The sequence below is a fragment of the Mixophyes fleayi genome, chromosome 3 (genome assembly GCF_038048845.1).
Source record: "Mixophyes fleayi isolate aMixFle1 chromosome 3, aMixFle1.hap1, whole genome shotgun sequence".
NCBI classification, from domain to species: Eukaryota; Metazoa; Chordata; class Amphibia; order Anura; family Limnodynastidae; genus Mixophyes; species Mixophyes fleayi.
In genome coordinates this window covers 4,665,679-4,682,310 of record NC_134404.1, presented here as the reverse complement: position 1 = coordinate 4,682,310, position 16,632 = coordinate 4,665,679, and the positions used below count along the sequence as shown (strand labels likewise).

General features: G+C 38.9%; 4 non-coding genes across 4 annotated transcripts; all 4 read left to right on the top strand.

Annotated features, from left to right (window-relative positions):
• The first annotated feature begins 3,009 nt into the window (after positions 1-3,009).
• Positions 3,010-3,081, top strand: TRNAE-UUC (transfer RNA glutamic acid (anticodon UUC)). Its single transcript has one exon. It is a non-coding gene; the product is annotated as a tRNA-Glu (tRNA).
• Positions 3,082-8,917: 5,836 nt separating this feature from the next.
• Positions 8,918-8,989, top strand: TRNAE-UUC (transfer RNA glutamic acid (anticodon UUC)). The gene has a single exon. It is a non-coding gene; the product is annotated as a tRNA-Glu (tRNA).
• A 1,690-nt stretch (positions 8,990-10,679) lies between these two features.
• Positions 10,680-10,751, top strand: TRNAE-UUC (transfer RNA glutamic acid (anticodon UUC)). The gene has a single exon. It is a non-coding gene; the product is annotated as a tRNA-Glu (tRNA).
• A 4,829-nt stretch (positions 10,752-15,580) lies between these two features.
• TRNAY-GUA (transfer RNA tyrosine (anticodon GUA)) lies at positions 15,581-15,670 on the top strand. Its single transcript is given in 2 exon segments — positions 15,581-15,617; positions 15,635-15,670. It is a non-coding gene; the product is annotated as a tRNA-Tyr (tRNA).
• The last annotated feature ends 962 nt before the right edge of the window (positions 15,671-16,632 follow it).

The following is a 16,632-nucleotide window of genomic DNA, read 5'->3' as shown; positions in this document are numbered from 1 at the left end:
TTCTGTTTCTGTTTTCACTCAGTCAGATGTAGTGCACATGACATCAGAAATACTCTAAAGCACAATCCTTCAATAGCTCAGCTGGTAGAGCGGAGGACTGTAGAGGAAATTGGTACAGAAATCCTTAGGTCGCTGGTTCAACTCCAGCTCGAAGGAAATTTTTTCATATCATTTTAGAGGGCATTTTTGTCTCACTGGGCAAAAGTTTGACAATTTGTCACCACAATTTCTGGAATTTTCATCAATTAAAAAAGTCAAGCTAAATTGGAGAACGCAGAAGAGGTTGAAAATTTTCCAGCATTTTTAATCTTGACGTAAAGGCGTCTGCAGTTGGAAAATCTAAGGAAGCTGTTTTCCCAACTATTTCTGAAGCTAATTAATTCAAAATGAACAAATAAAAATCAAACTTTTAATGATGTATTACCAATTATTAAATATGACAATTTTTACAACTTTTGATGAGCAAGTAGACCAGAAATAAAAATGTGGATCTCTTTATCTAGACAAGCAATTTTTCTGTTTTATGGATAATTCAATTCTGTTTGTGTTTTCACTCAGTCAGATGTAGTGCACATGACATCAGAAATACTCTAAAGCACAATTCTTCAATAGCTCAGCTGTTAGAGCGGAGGACTGTAGAGGAAATTGGTACAGAAATCCTTAGGTCGCTGGTTCAACTCCGGCTCGAAGTAAATTTTTTCATATAATTTTAGAGGGCAATTTCTGACATATTAAATACCCAGAAATATGCATGACTCATGCTTTATATCTTTAATAGTCAGAGAAACTGTAACTTGTTTTCATTTCTGCTGCCTGTTAATCATCCTGCATGCTGCTGAGCCTCTAGTAGAGCAATTATGGTTTCTGTGCTCTGTTGAAGTACAGTGCAGAGGCAGGTGATAGAGACACGAGTTCTGTTACTGGGGATACTTTCCATAGCTCTTTGCAACTCATTAAAATGGAAATGAGAACCTTTTCCACTTCTTGGAAAGTGGCCTACAGACATCACACATGGATTTATTGCATTGTTACCTATCCTGCTGGATTGGCATTTACAAATCTGCAAGTGGTCAGGGACGTGCCGTGATGATGCAAATCACATCATCAAACATTGCCCACCTCACTGATCACTGAGTGGTCTGGAGCGTGATGATGAAATTAGTGTCATCATAGGCCATGCCAAACCCACTCCATGTAACCACCTGGTTAAATATGAAATACACAGAGAGTTAAGATACATTGCAGCAAATAATGATATATTTGATACAGGGTCTAGCGGTTAGGATTTCTGGTTTTCACCCAGGCGCCCTGGGTTCGACTCCCGGTATGGGAAGTTGAATCTTTTTTTAATGGCAGGAACAGTACCACTTGTTTAAGGCCTGCTCTGTTGATCTCAGCAACAAAATACAGGAGAATTTGTGCTTTGGTTATGGAAATGGGATGTGGTCAAATCCACGGGATTTATATACCTCCCAACATTTCTGTATCCAAAATTAGGACAGAACTGGTCTGACCCCATATTTCAACATCTTTCTCAATTTCGAGTGGGACAACCCTATTTTATATCCTTCATGTGAAAAAAAAGAACTCTTGAACTTGTGGATCAATGGGTTTCCAGGGAGAGTTCACAACTTTTTAATGGTGCAGTAGGGATGTTCTGAATGAATCTAGACTACGCAAATGCTTATAAACCAATAATGTCTGCTTCTGTGCCCAGAATTTCTCCGCTTTCCTTAATCAGCATACAAAGGACAGGTTTAAGAGACCACGGATGGGAACTGAAATACAATATTACTTCTGAAATCCCATGGATCTGAACCCATAGAAGATGCATTGTAAAAACAGAGAGTACTGTGAGAAATAGTGGTGGCAGCGTGGACCATTGACTAGAAATCCATTTTTGTCTCACTGGGCAAAAGTTTGACAATTTGTCACCACAATTTCTGGAATTTTCATCAATTAAAAAAGTCAAGCTAAATTGGAGAACGCAGAAGAGGTTGAAAATTTTCCAGCATTTTTAATCTTGACGTAAAGGCGTCTGCAGTTGTAAAATCTAAGGAAGCTGTTTTCCCAACTATTTCTGAAGCTAATTAATTCAAAATGAACAAAAAAAACAAACTTTTAATGATGTATTACCAATTATTAAACATGACAATTTTTACAACTTTTGATGAGCAAGTAGACCAGAAATAAAAATGTGGATCTCTTTATCTAGACAAGCAATTTTTCTGTTTTAAGGATAATTCAATTCTGTTTGTGTTTTCACTCAGTCAGATGTAGTGCACATGACATCAGAAGTTCTCTAAAGCACAATCCTTCGATAGCTCATCTGGTAGAGCGGAGGACTGTAGAGGAAATTGGTACAGAAATCCTTAGGTCGCTGGTTTAACTCTGGCTCGAAGGAAAGTTTTTCATATCATTTTAGAGGGCAATTTCTGACATATTAATTACCCAGAAATTTGCATTTCTCATGTTGTTTATCTTTAATAGTCAGAGAAACTGTAACTTGTTTTCATTTCTGCTGCTTGTTAATCATCCTGCAAGCTGCTGAGCCTCTAGTAGGGCAATTATGGTTTCTGTGCTCTGTTGAAGTACAGTGCAGAGGCAGGTGATAGAGACACGAGTTCTGTTACTGGGGATACTTTCCATAGCTCTTTGCAACTCATTAAAATGGAAATGAGAACCTTTTCCACTTCTTGGAAAGTGGCCTCCAGACATCACACATGGATTTATTGCATTGTTACCTATCCTGCTGGATTGGCATTTACAAATCTGCAAGTGGTCAAGGACGTGCCTTGATGATGCAAATCACATCATCAAACATTGCCCACCTCACTGATCACTGAGTGGTCTGGAGCGTGATGATTAAATTAGTGTCATCTTAGGCCATGCCAAACCCACTCCATGTCACCACCCGGTTAAATATGAAATACACAGAGAGTTAAGATACATTACAGCAAAGCATGATATATTTGTTCTGCTGCTATGTTGAAGCAGGCAAGGGAAAAGTCCCATATGGTCTAGCAGTTAGGATTCCTGGTTTTCACCCAGGTGGCCTGGGTTCAACTCCCAGTATGGGAAGTTGAATCTTTTTTGAATGGCAGGAACAGTACCACTTGCTTAAGGCCTGCTCTGTTGATCTCAGCAACAAAATCCAGGAGAAACTGTGCTTTGGTTATTTAAATGGGATGTGGTCAAATCCACAGGATTTATATACCTCCAAACATTTCTGTATCCAAAATTAGGACAGAACTGGTCTGACCCCATATTTCAACATCCATCTTCCAAATTTCGAGAAATTGGATGTGGTCAAATCCACAGGATTTATATACCTCCCAACATTTCTGTATCCAAAATTAGGACAGAACTGGTCTGACCCCATATTTCAACATCCATCTTCCAAATTTCGAGTTGGACAACCCTATTTTATATGTAACACATCCTTCATGTGAAAAAAAAGAACTCTTGAACTTGTGGATCAATGGGTTTCCAGGGAGAGTTCACAACTTTTTAATGGTGCAGTAGGGATGTTCTGAATGAAACTAGACTACGCAAATGCTTACAAACCAATAATGTCTGCTTCTGTGCCCAGAATTTCTCCGCTTTTCTTAATCAGCATACAAAGGACAGGTTTAGGAGACCATGGATGTGAACTGAAATACAATATTACTTCTGAAATCCCATGGATCTGAACCCATAGAAGATGCATTGTAAAAACAGAGAGTACTGTGAGAAATAGTGGTGACAGCGTGGACCATTGACTAGAAATCCTTTTTTGTCTCACTGGGCAAAATGTTTGACAATTTGTCACCACAATTTCTGGAATTTTCATCAATTAAAAATGTCAAGCTAAATTGGAGAACGCAGAAGAGGTTGAAAATTTTCCAGCATTTTTAATCTTGACGTAAAGGCGTCTGCAGTTGGAAAATCTAAGGAACTGTTTTTCCATCTATTTCTGAGGCTAATTAATTCAAAATGAACAAATAAAAATCAAACTTTTTATATAGAGTATTTCATACCGGGAGTTTTCACCCAGGCGGCCCGGGTTCGACTCCCGGTATGGGAAGTTGAAGCTTTTTTGAATGGCAGCAACAGTACCACTTGTTTAATGCTCTGTTGATCTCAGCAACAAAATCCAGGAGAAACTGTGCTTTGGTTATGGAAATGGGATGTGGTCAAATCCACAGGATTTATATACCTCCCAACATTTCTGTATCCAAAATTAGGACAGAACTGGTCTGACCCCATATTTCAACATCCATCTTCCAAATTTCGAGCGTGGACCATTGACTAGAAATCCATTTTTGTCTCACTGGGCAAAAGATTGACAATTTGTCACCACAATTTCTGGAATTTTCATCAATTAAAAAAGTCAAGCTAAATTGGAGAAGGCAGAAGAGGTTGAAAAATTTCCAGCATTTTTAATCTTGACGTAAAGGCGTCTGCAGTTGGAAAATCTAAGGAACTGTTTTTCTAACTATTTCTGAAGCTAATTAATTCAAAATGAACAAATAAAAATCAAACTTTTAAGGATGTATTACCAATTATTAAATATGACAATTTTTACAACTTTTGATGAGCAAGTAGACCAGAAATAAAAATGTGGATCTCTTTATCTAGACAAGCAATTTTTCTGTTTTAAGGATAATTCAATTCTGTTTGTGTTTTCACTCAGTCAGATGTAGTGCACATGACATCAGAAGTCCTCTAAAGCACAATCCTTCGATAGCTCAGCTGGTAGAGTGGAGGACTGTAGAGGAAATTGGTACAGAAATCCTTAGGTCGCTGGTTTAACTCTGGCTTGAAGGAAAGTTTTTCATATCATTTTAGAGGGCAATTTCTGACATATTAATTACCCAGAAATATGCATGACTCATGCTGTTTATCTTTAATAGTTAGAGAAACTGTAACTTGTTTTCATTTCTGCTGCCTGTTAATCATCCTGCAAGCTGCTGAGCCTCTAGTAGGGCAATTATGGTTTCTGTGCTCTGTTGAAGTACAGTGCAGAGGCAGGTGATAGAGACACGAGTTCTGTTACTGGGGATACTTTCCATAGCTCTTTGCAACTCATTAAAATGGAAATGAGAACCTTTTCCACTTCTTGGAAAGTGGCCTCCAGACATCACACATGGATTTATTGCATTGTTACCTATCCTGCTGGATTGGCATTTACAAATCTGCAAGTGGTCAGGAACGTGCCTTGATGATGCAAATCACATCATCAAACATTGCCCACCGCACTGATCACTGAGTGGTCTGGAGCATGATGATGAAATTAGTGTCATCATAGGCCATGCCAAACCCACTCCATGTAACCACCTGGTTAAATATGAAATACACAGAGAGTTAAGATACATTGCAGCAAAGCATTATATATTTGTTCTGCTGCTATGTTGATACAGGGTCTAGCGGTTAGGATTTCTGGTTTTCACCCAGGTGGCCCGGGTTCGACTCCCGGTATGGGAAGTTGAATCTTTTTTGAATGGCAGGAACAGTACCACTTGTTTAAGGCCTGCTCTGTTGATCTCAGCAACAAAATCCAGGAGAAACTGTGCTTTGGTTATGGAAATGGGATGTGGTCAAATCCACGGGATTTATATACCTCCCAACATTTCTGTATCCAAAATTAGGACAGAACTGGTCTGACCCCATATTTCAACATCCATCTTCCAAATTTCGAGTGGGACAACCCTATTTTATATGTATCACATCCTTCATGTGAAAAAAAAGAACTCTTGAACTTGTGGATCAATGGGTTTCCAGGGAGAGTTCACAACTTTTTAATGGTGCAGTAGGGATGTTCTGAATGAAACTAGACTACGCAAATGCTTACAAACCAATAATGTCTGCTTCTGTGCCCAGAATTTCTCCGCTTTTCTTAATCAGCATACAAAGGCCAGGTTTAATAGAACACGGATGTGAACTGAAATACAATATTACTTCTGAAATCCCATGGATCTGAACCCATAGAAGATGCATTGTAAAAACAGATAGTACTGTGAGAAATAGTGGTGACAGCGTGGACCATTGACTAGAAATCCATTTTTGTCTCACTGGGCAAAATATTTGACAATTTGTCACCACAATTTCTTGAATTTTCATCAATTAAAAATGTCAAGCTAAATTGGAGAACGCAGAAGAGGTTGAAAATTTTCCAGCATTTTTAATCTTGACGTAAAGGCGTCTGCAGTTGGAAAATCTAAGGAACTGTTTTTCCAACTATTTCTGAAGCTAATTAATTCAAAATGAACAAATAAAAATCAAACTTTTAAGGATGTATTACCAATTATTAAATATGACAATTTTTACAACTTTTGATGAGCAAGTAGACCAGAAATAAAAATGTGGATCTCTTTATCTAGACAAGCAATTTTTCTGTTTTAAGGATAATTCAATTCTGTTTGTGTTTTCACTCAGTCAGATGTAGTGCACATGACATCAGAAGTCCTCTAAAGCACAATCCTTCGATAGCTCAGCTGGTAGAGTGAAGGACTGTAGAGGAAATTGGTACAGAAATCCTTAGGTTGCTGGTTTAACTCTGGCTTGAAGGAAAGTTTTTCATATCATTTTAGAGGGCAATTTCTGACATATTAATTACCCAGAAATATGCATGACTCATGCTGTTTATCTTTAATAGTCAGAGAAACTGTAACTTGTTTTCATTTCTGCTGCCTGTTAATCATCCTGCAAGCTGCTGAGCCTCTAGTAGGGCAATTATGGTTTCTGTGCTCTGTTGAAGTACAGTGCAGAGGCAGGTGATAGAGACACGAGTTCTGTTACTGGGGATACTTTCCATAGCTCTTTGCAACTCATTAAAATGGAAATGAGAACCTTTTCCACTTCTTGGAAAGTGGCCTCCAGACATCACACATGGATTTATTGCATTGTTACCTATCCTGCTGGATTGGCATTTACAAATCTGCAAGTGGTCAGGGACGTGCCGTGATGATGCAAATCACATCATCAAACATTGCCCACCTCACTGATCACTGAGTGGTCTGGAGCATGATGATGAAATTAGTGTCATCATAGGCCATGCCAAACCCACTCCATGTCACCACCTGGTTAAATATTAAATACACAGAGAGTTACGATACATTACAGCAAAGCATGTTATATTTGTTCTGCTGCTATGCTGAAACAGTCAATGGAAAAGTCCCATATGGTCTAGCGGTTAGGATTCCTGGTTTTCACCCAGGCAGCCCAGTTTCGACTCCCGGTATGGGAAGTTTAAGCTTTTTTGAATGGCAGCAACAGTACCACTTGTTTAATGCCTGCTCTGTTGATCTCAGCAACAAAATCCAGGAGAAACTGTGCTTTGGTTATGGAAATGGGATGTGGTCAAATCCACAGGATTTATATACCTCCCAACATTTCTGTATCCAAAATTAGGACAGAACTGGTCTGACCCCATATTTCAACATCCATCTTACAAATTTCGAGTGGGACAACCCTATTTTATATGTAACACATCCTTCATGTGAAAAAAAAGAACTCTTGAACTTGTGGATCAATGGGTTTCCAGGGAGAGTTCACAACTTTTTAATGGTGCAGTAGGGATGTTCTGAATGAAACTAGACTACGCAAATGCTTACAAACCAATAATGTCTGCTTCTGTGCCCAGAATTTCTCCGCTTTCCTTAATCAGCATACAAAGGACAGGTTTAAGAGACCACGGATGTGAACTGAAATACAATATTACTTCTGAAATCCCATGGATCTGAACCCATAGAAGATGATTGTAAAAACAGAGAGTACTGTGAGAAATAGTGGTGGCAGCGTAGACCATTGACTAGAAATCCATTTTTGTCTCACTGGGCAAAAGTTTGACAATTTGTCACCACAATTTTTGGAATTTTCATCAATTAAAAAAGTCAAGCTAAATTGGAGAACGCAGAAGAGGTTGAAAATTTTCCAGCATTTTTAATCTTGACGTAAAGGCGTCTGCAGTTGGAAAATCTAAGGAAGCTGTTTTCCCAACTATTTCTGAAGCTAATTAATTCAAAATGAACAAATAAAAATCAAACTTTTAATGATGTATTACCAATTATTAAACATGACAATTTTTATAACTTTTGATGAGCAAGTAGACCAGAAATAAAAATGTGGATCTCTTTATCTAGACAAGCAATTTTTCTGTTTTAAGGATAATTCAATTCTGTTTGTGTTTTCACTCAGTCAGATGTAGTGCACATGACATCAGAAGTCCTCTAAAGCACAATCCTTCGATAGCTCAGCTGGTAGAGTGGAGGACTGTAGAGGAAATTGGTACAGAAATCCTTAGGTCGCTGCTTCAACTCCAGCTCAAAGGAAAGTTTTCATATTATTTTAGAGGGCAATTTCTGACATATTAAATACCCAGAAATATGCATGACTCAATGCTGTTTATCTTTAATAGTCAGAGAAACTGTAACTTGTTTTCATTTCTGCTGCCTGTTAATCATCCTGCATGCTGCTGAGCCTCTAGTAGGGCAATTATGGTTTCTGTGCTCTGTTGAAGTATAGTGCAGAGGCAGGTGATAGAGACACGAGTTTTGTTACTGGGAATACTTTCCATAGCTCTTTGCAACTCATTAAAATGGAAATGAGAACCTTTTCCACTTCTTGGAAAGTGGCCTCCAGACATCACACATGGATTTATTGCATTGTTACCTATCCTGCTGGATTGGCATTTACAAATCTGCAAGTGGTCAGGGACATGCCGTGATGATGCAAATCACATCATCAAACATTGCCCACCTCACTGATCACTGAGTAATCTGGAGTGTGATGATGACATTAGTGTCATCATAGGCCATGCCAAACCCACTCCATGTCACCACCTGGTTAAATATGAAATACACAGAGAGTTAAGATACATTACAGCAAAGCATGATATATTTGTTCTGCTGCTATGCTGAAACACTCAACGGAAAAGTCCCATATGGTCTAGCGGTTAGGATTCCTGGTTTTCACCCAGGCAGCCCGGGTTCGACTCCCGGTATGGGAAGTTGAAGCTTTTTTGAATGGCAGCAACAGTACCACTTGTTTAATGCCTGCTCTGTTGATCTCAGCAACAAAAACCAGGAGAAACTGTGCTTTGGTTATGGAAATGGGATGTGGTCAAATCCACAGGATTTATATACCTCCCAACATTTCTGTATCCAAAATTAGGACAGAACTGGTCTGACCCCATATTTCAACATCCATCTTCCAAATTTCGAGTGGGACAACCCTATTTTATATGTAACATATCCTTCATGTGAAAAAAAAGAACTCTTGAACTTGTGGATCAATGGGTTTCCAGGGAGAGTTCACAACTTTTTAATGGTGCAGTAGGGATGTTCTCAATAAAACTAGACTACGCAAATGCTTACAAACCAATAATGTCTGCTTCTGTGCCCAGAATTTATCCTCTTTCCTTAATCAGCATATAAAAGACAGGTTTAAGAGACTACGGATGTGAACTGAAATACAATATTACTTCTGAAATCCCATGGATCTGAACACATAGAAGATGCAATGTAAAAACAGAGAGTACTGTGAGAAATAGTGGTGGCAGCGTGGACCATTGACTAGAAATCCATTTTTGTCTCACTGGGCAAAAGTTTGACAATTTGTCACCACAATTTCTGGAATTTTCATCAATTAAAAAAGTCAAGCTAAATTGGAGAATGCAGAAGAGGTTGAAAATTTTCCAGCATTTTTAATCTTGACGTAAAGGCGTCTGCAGTTGGAAAATCTAAGGAAGCTGTTTTCCCAACTATTTCTGAAGCTAATTAATTCAAAATGAACAAATAAAAATCAAACTTTTAATGATGTATTACCAATTATTAAACATGACAATTTTTACAACTTTTGATGAGCAAGTAGACCAGAAATAAAAATGTGGATCTCTTTATCTAGACAAGCAATTTTTCTGTTTTAAGGATAATTCAATTCTGTTTGTGTTTTCACTCAGTCAGATGTAGTGCACATGACATCAGAAGTCCTCTAAAGCACAATCCTTCGATAGCTCAGCTGGTAGAGTGGAGGACTGTAGAGGTAATTGGTACAGAAATCCTTAGGTCGCTGCTTCAACTCCAGCTCGAAGGAAAGTTTTCATATTATTTTAGAGGGCAATTTCTGACATATTAAATACCCAGAAATATGCATGACTCAATGCTGTTTATCTTTAATAGTCAGAGAAACTGTAACTTGTTTTCATTTCTGCTGCCTGTTAATCATCCTGCATGCTGCTGAGCCTCTAGTAGGGCAATTATGGTTTCTGTGCTCTGTTGAAGTATAGTGCAGAGGCAGGTGATAGAGACACGAGTTTTGTTACTGGGAATACTTTCCATAGCTCTTTGCAACTCATTAAAATGGAAATGAGAACCTTTTCCACTTCTTGGAAAGTGGCCTCCAGACATCACACATGGATTTATTGCATTGTTACCTATCCTGCTGGATTGGCATTTACAAATCTGCAAGTGGTCAGGGACATGCCGTGATGATGCAAATCACATCATCAAACATTGCCCACCTCACTGATCACTGAGTAATCTGGAGTGTGATGATGACATTAGTGTCATCATAGGCCATGCCAAACCCACTCCATGTCACCACCTGGTTAAATATGAAATACACAGAGAGTTAAGATACATTACAGCAAAGCATGATATATTTGTTCTGCTGCTATGCTGAAACACTCAACGGAAAAGTCCCATATGGTCCAGCGGTTATGATTCCTGGTTTTCACCCAGGCGGCCCGGGTTCGACTCCCGGTATGGGAAGTTGAAGCTTTTTTGAATGGCAGCAACAGTACCACTTGTTTAATGCCTGCTCTGTTGATCTCAGCAACAAAAACCAGGAGAAACTGTGCTTTGGTTATGGAAATGGGATGTGGTCAAATCCACAGGATTTATATACCTCCCAACATTTCTGTATCCAAAATTAGGACAGAACTGGTCTGACCCCATATTTCAACATCCATCTTCCAAATTTCGAGTGGGACAACCCTATTTTATATGTAACACATCCTTCATGTGAAAAAAAAGAACTCTTGAACTTGTGGATCAATGGGTTTCCAGGGAGAGTTCACAACTTTTTAATGGTGCAGTAGGGATGTTCTCAATAAAACTAGACTACGCAAATGCTTACAAACCAATAATGTCTGCTTCTGTGCCCAGAATTTATCCTCTTTCTTTAATCAGCATATAAAAGACAGGTTTAAGAGACTACGGATGTGAACTGAAATACAATATTACTTCTGAAATCCCATGGATCTGAACACATAGAAGATGCAATGTAAAAACAGAGAGTACTGTGAGAAATAGTGGTGGCAGCGTGGACCATTGACTAGAAATCCATTTTTGTCTCACTGGGCAAAAGTTTGACAATTTGTCACCACAATTTCTGGAATTTTCATCAATTAAAAAAGTCAAGCTAAATTGGAGAATGCAGAAGAGGTTGAAAATTTTCCAGCATTTTTAATCTTGACGTAAAGGCGTCTGCAGTTGGAAAATCTAAGAAAGCTGTTTTCCCAACTATTTCTGAAGCTAATTAATTCAAAATGAACAAATAAAAATCAAACTTTTAATGATGTATAACCAATTATTAAACATGACAATTTTTACAACTTTTGATGAGCAAGTAGACCAGAAATAAAAATGTGGATCTCTTTTTCTAGACAAGCAATTTTTCTGTTTTAAGGATAATTCAATTCTGTTTGTGTTTTCACTCAGTCAGATGTAGTGCACATGACATCAGAAGTCCTCTAAAGCACAATCCTTTGATAGCTCAGCTGGTAGAGTGGAGGACTGTAGAGGAAATTGGTACAGAAATCCTTAGGTCACTGCTTCAACTCCAGCTCGAAGGAAAGTTTTCATATAATTTTAGAGGGCAATTTCTGACATATTAAATACCTAGAAATATGCATGACTCAATGCTGTTTATCTTTAATAGTCAGAGAAACTGTAACTTGTTTTCATTTCTGCTGCCTGTTAATCATCCTGCATGCTGCTGAGCCTCTAGTAGGGCAATTATGGTTTCTGTGCTCTGTTGAAGTATAGTGCAGAGGCAGGTGATAGAGACACGAGTTTTGTTACTGGGAATACTTTCCATAGCTCTTTGCAACTCATTAAAATGGAAATGAGAACCTTTTCCACTTCTTGGAAAGTGGCCTCCAGACATCACACATGGATTTATTGCATTGTTACCTATCCTGCTGGATTGGCATTTACAAATCTGCAAGTGGTCAGGGACGTGCCGTGATGATGCAAATCACATCATCAAACATTGCCCACCTCACTGATCACTGAGTGGTCTGGAGCATGATGATGAAATTAGTGTCATCATAGGCCATGCCAAACCCACTCCATGTCACCACCTGGTTAAATATGAAATACACAGAGAGTTAAGATACATTACAGCAAAGCATGTTATATTTGTTCTGCTGCTATGCTGAAACAGTCAATGGAAAAGTCCCATATGGTCTAGCGGTTAGGATTCCTGGTTTTCACCCAGGCGGCCCAGTTTCAACTCCCGGTATGGGAAGTTGAAGCTTTTTTGAATGGCAGCAACAGTACCACTTGTTTAATGCCCGCTCTGTTGATCTCAGCAACAAAATCCAGGAGAAACTGTGCTTTGGTTATGGAAATGGGATGTGGTCAAATCCACAGGATTTATATAACTCCCAACATTTCTGTATCCAAAATAAGGACAGAACTGCTCTGACCCCATATTTCAACATCCATCTTACAAATTTCAAGTGGGACAACCCTATTTTATATGTATCACATCCTTCATGTGAAAAAAAAGAACTCTTGAACTTGTGGATCAATGGGTTTCCAGGGAAAGTTCACAACTTTTTAATGGTGCAGTAGGGATGTTGGTTCAACTCCGGCTCGAAGGAAAGTTTTTCATATAATTTTAGAGGGTAATTTCTGACATATTAATTAACCAGAAATATGCATGACTCAATGCTGTTTATCTTTAATAGTCAGAGAAACTGTAACTTGTATTCATTTCTGCTGCCTGTTAATCATCCTGCATGCTGCTGAGCCCCTAGTAGGGCAATTATGGTTTCAGTGCTCTGTTAAAGTACAGTGCAGAGGCAGGTGATAGAGACACGAGTTCTGGTACTGGGGATAGTTTCCATAGCTCTTTGCAACTCATTAAAATGGAAATGAGAACCTTATCCACTACTTGGAAATTGGCCTCCAGACATCACACATGGATTTATTGCATTGTTACCTATCCTGCTGGATTGGCATTTACAAATCTGCAAGTGGTCAGGGACGTGCCGTGTAGATGCAAATCACATCATCAAACATTGCCCACCTCACTGATCACTGAGTGGTCTGGAGCATGATGATGAAATTAGTGTCATCATAGGCCATGCCAAACCCACTCCATGTCACCACCTGGTTAAATATGAAATACACAGAGAGTTAAGATACATTACAGCAAAGCATGTTATATTTGTTCTGCTGCTATGCTGAAACAGCCAATGGAAAAGTCCCATATGGTCTAGCGGTTAGGATTCCTGGTTTTCACCTAGGCGGCCCAGTTTCAACTCCCGGTATGGGAAGTTGAAGCTTTTTTGAATGGCAGCAACAGTACCACTTGTTTAATGCCCGCTCTGCTGATCTCAGCAACAAAATCCAGGAGAAGCTGTGCTTTGGTTATGGAAATGGGATGTGGTCAAATCCACAGGATTTATATACCTCCCAACATTTCTGTATCCAAAATAAGGACAGAACTGCTCTGACCCCATATTTCAACATCCATCTTACAAATTTCAAGTGGGACAACCCTATTTTATATGTATCACATCCTTCATGTGAAAAAAAAGAACTCTTGAACTTGTGGATCAATGGGTTTCCAGGGAAAGTTCACAACTTTTTAATGGTGCAGTAGGGATGTTGGTTCAACTCCGGCTCGAAGGAAAGTTTTTCATATAATTTTAGAGGGTAATTTCTGACATATTAATTAACCAGAAATATGCATGACTCAATGCTGTTTATCTTTAATAGTCAGAGAAACTGTAACTTGTATTCATTTCTGCTGCCTGTTAATCATCCTGCATGCTGCTGAGCCCCTAGTAGGGCAATTATGGTTTCAGTGCTCTGTTAAAGTACAGTGCAGAGGCAGGTGATAGAGACACGAGTTCTGGTACTGGGGATAGTTTCCATAGCTCTTTGCAACTCATTAAAATGGAAATGAGAACCTTATCCACTACTTGGAAAGTGGCCTCCAGACATCACACATGGATTTATTGCATTGTTACCTATCCTGCTGGATTGGCATTTACAAATCTGCAAGTAGTCAGGGACGTGCCGTGATGATGCAAATCACATCATCAAACATTGCCCACCTCACTGATCACTGAGTAGTCTGGAGAGTGATGATGAAATTAGTGTCATCATAGGCCATGCCAAACCCACTCCATGTCACCACCTGGTTAAATATGAAATACACAGAGAGTTAAGATACATTACAGCAAAGCATGATATATTTGTTCTGCTGCTATGTTGAAACAGGCAACGGAAAACTCCCATATGGTCTAGTGGGTAGGATTCCTGGTTTTTACCCAGGTGGCCTGCGTTCGACTCCCGATATGGGAAGTTGAAGCTTTTTTGAATGGCAGCAACAGTACCACTTGTTTATTGTCTGCTCTGTTGATCTCAGCAACAAAATCCAGGAGAAACTGTGCTTTGCTTATGGAAATGGGATGTGGTCAAATTCACAGGATTTATATACCTCCCAACATTTCTGTATCCAAAATTAGGACACAACTGGTCTGACCCCATATTTCAACATCCATATTCTAAATTTCGAGTGGGATAACTCTAATTTATATGTAACACATATTTCATGTGAAAAAAAAGGACTCTTGAACTTGTGGATCAATGGGTTTCCAGGGAAGGTTCCCAACTTTTTAATGATGCAGTAGGGATGTTCTGAATGAAACTAGACTACGCAAATGCTTACAAACCAATAATGTCTGCTTCTGTGCCCAGAATTTCTCCGCTTTCCTTAATCAGCATACAAAGGACAGGTTTAAGAGACCACGGATGGGAACTGAAATACAATATTACTTCTGAAATCCCATGGATCTGAACCCATAGAAGATGCATTGTAAAAACAGAGAGTACTGTGAGAAATAGTGGTGGCAGCGTGGACCATTGACTAGAAATCCATTTTTGTCTCACTGGGCAAAAGTTTGACAATTTGTCACCACAATTTCTGGAATTTTCATCAATTAAAAAAGTCAAGCTAAATTGGAGAACGCAGAAGAGGTTGAAAATTTTCCAGCATGTTTAATCTTGACGTAAAGGCGTCTGCAGTTGGAAAATCTAAGGAAGCTGTTTTCCCAACTATTTCTGAAGCTAATTAATTCAAAATGAACAAATAAAAATCAAACTTTTAATGATGTATTACCAATTATTAAATATGACAATTTTTACAACTTTTGATGAGCAAGTAGACCAGAAATAAAAATGTGGATCTCTTTATCTAGACAAGCAATTTTTCTGTTTTATGGATAATTCAATTCTGTTTGTGTTTTCACTCAGTCAGATGTAGTGCACATGACATCAGAAAACCTCTAAAGCACAATCCTTCGATAGCTCAGCTGGTAGAGCGGAGGACTGTAGAGGAAATTGGTACAGAAATCCTTAGGTCGCTGGTTCAACTCCGGCTCGAAGGAAAGTTTTTCATATCATTTTAGAGGGCAATTTCAGACATATTAAATACCCAGAAATATGCATGACTCATGCTGTTTATCTTTAATAGTCAGAGAAACTGTAACTTGTTTTCATTTCTGCTGCCTGTTAATCATCCTGCATGCTGCTGAGCCTCTAGTAGGGCAATTATGGTTTCTGTGCTCTGTTGAAGTACAGTGCAGAGGCAGGTGATAGAGACACGAGTTCTGTTACTGGGGATACTTTCCATAGCTCTTTGCAACTCATTAAAATGGAAATGAGAACCTTTTCCACTTCTTGGAAAGTGGCCTACAGACATCACACATGGATTTATTGCATTGTTACCTATCCTGCTGGATTGGCATTTACAAATCTGCAAGTGGTCAGGGACGTGCCGTGATGATGCAAATCACATCATCAAATATTGCCCACCTCACTGATCACTGAGTGGTCTGGAGCGTGATGATGAAATTAGTGTCATCTTAGGCCATGCCAAACCCACTCCATGTCACCACCTGGTTAAATATGAAATACACAGAGAGTTAAGATACATTACAGCAAAGCATGATATATTTGTTCTGCTGCTATGCTGAAACACTCAACGGAAAAGTCCCATATGGTCTAGCAGTTAGGATTCCTGGTTTTCACCCAGGTGGCCCAGGTTCGACTAACAGTATGGGAAGTTGAAGCTTTTTTGAATGGCAGCAACAGTACCACTTGTTTAATGCTCTGTTGATCTCAGCAACAAAATCCAGGAGAAACTGTGCTTTGGTTATGGAAATGGGATGTGGTCAAATCCACAGTATTTATATACCTCCCAACATTTCTGTATCCAAAATTAGGACAGAACTGGTCTGACCCCATATTTCAACATCCATCTTCCAAATTTCGAGTGGGACAACCCTATTTTATATGTAACACATCCTTCATGTGAAAAAAAAGAACTCTTGAACTTGTGGATCAATGG